The sequence below is a fragment of the Octodon degus genome, unplaced genomic scaffold (genome assembly GCF_000260255.1).
Source record: "Octodon degus isolate 3935 unplaced genomic scaffold, OctDeg1.0 scaffold00277, whole genome shotgun sequence".
NCBI lineage: Eukaryota > Metazoa > Chordata > Mammalia > Rodentia > Octodontidae > Octodon > Octodon degus.
Genome location: NW_004524853.1, coordinates 247,641 through 249,637, shown reverse-complemented (window position 1 = coordinate 249,637; position 1,997 = coordinate 247,641).

Here is a 1,997-nt window from a genome sequence, read left to right as displayed (position 1 = left end):
ATGTATGTGGTACAGGTTCTCACTAAGCAGCTTGGACTCGTAGCGATCCTCCTGCTTGCAGCCTCTCTGGTGCTGGGATTACAGGCATAGGTCACCACGCCCACACTTGGTTGCTGCTCAGCGCTCCGTGGGGGTGAGGCTGGTGCGGCATGCGGGACAGGGATAGAACCTGGTCCCCACACTTACCACAGCAGGTGCTTAGTCTGCTGAGCTATCTTGCCAGTCTTGTGCATTATTTTATACTGAATACTATCTTTATTCCAGAACCATATGTCATATTCATCATAAAACGTGAAATGATAAATTAGTAACCAGAATGTGGTGAATTCAATAGCAATCAGTAATCTAGTCTTCAGAAATCTGAGAATATACACATTTTAATTGAAGACTTTTTTTTTTTTTTTTTTGTATTTTAGACAAGGGTCCACAGGGTGTTCTGGGTCTCACTATTAGATCGGATTCACAGTGATCCACGTGTTTACAGTCTCCTAAGAGTTGGGATTCCAGGCACGCGACACCATGCCCAGCCTCAATTGCTGTCTCAGCAAGCCCCAGGGGCGGGGTCAGCATCTCAGGCCTGGGAATCGAATCCCTGGCCCCTGCGCCTGTTTGCAAGCACTTTAATCTGCTGAGCAATTTGTCTGGCCCCCTAAATTGAAGATTAAAACCTAATGGTTTTTAACCTCTGCCCCTCTTATAGGTTTCTATATCCTTTCTTGTTCTAATTCTATTGTTCTATCGTCTCTGTGTTTTCATTGCTTCCCAAAGCTTTTATGGGTTTGTACTGTCAGCATTTACACCAGACCGAAGGGAGAGATTCACATGGACTGCTGTGCAGAGTCCAAGATCATATTGTCACTGCAAAGGAATATAGAAATAGATCTCTCAGCTGAGGGGATAGAGAAACCCACAATGAAGTCCAGCCGGCCTGCTCTGAAACAGCTGACTTGTGATCTTTGGATTACAACCAGTGGAGCACAATGGCAAGATCATGGCAGTTGGATCTCATTGAGCCAGATCTGAATCCTGGCTCTCTGTGTATCTTTAAATTCTAGGGATATCATCTTAACTTTCTGTGACAAGCATGTTTTGCATTGGTCCATATATTAGATTTTATTCAAACTTCATTGTTACTATAATTCTCCTCACAAAGGACACCATGGCTTTAAGAGATAAGAAGCTTGAAAGCCCAGCATGGTGGCACATGCCTGTAATCTCAGAAGTTGGGAGGCAGAGGCAGGAGGATCCCTGAGTTTGAGACCAGCATGGGATACAGAGTGAGCTCAAGGCCAGCTGAGCTCCACAGCTAGATCCTGTCTCAAAGAGACAAAAAAAAAAAAAAAAAAAAAGAAAGAAAGAAAGAAAGAAAGGAAAGGAAAAGAAAAGAAAAGAAAAAGTAAAGTACAAAAATAGAGAGTTATTATTTAACTCTGGAGGCTGAGACAGGAGGACTAAAAGTTTAAGTGGAATCTGGGCAACTAGCATGACTTTATCTAAAAAAAAATGGCTTGGGAAGGTCTTAGTTTCAATCGCCAGAAGCGCGCGCGCGCACACACACACACACACACACACACACACACTCTTTGGGATTTGTGCTTCTCATCCTTTTAGGATAATCATCTTCATAACTTAGAATTTCAGCACGAGAGTATCATCTTTCCCTACTTATTGATTTGTTTAATCATTTGTACATCAGATATATTTATATAGGTAAGTAATTTTAAAATTTTACTTATAAACCCAAATTAGTTGTTTTTAATTCAGGATGTTCTGGCATTGGTCATGGAGGGTTTTTTTTTTTAAATTAACCCATGTGTCCCTTAACATATCTCTTACAAGCTTTTTACCTTTTGTTTATAAGTTTTGCTTGGATTTCAAGTAAGTTGATATTTTGGGTGCATGTTAAAGTGCTCCCAGTCTTATATAATTCCTGTGTCAGTCCCTGAACTAGCCATTTCTCTAAGGAGATTCTGAATCTTCATAGGGTTAAAAACTAT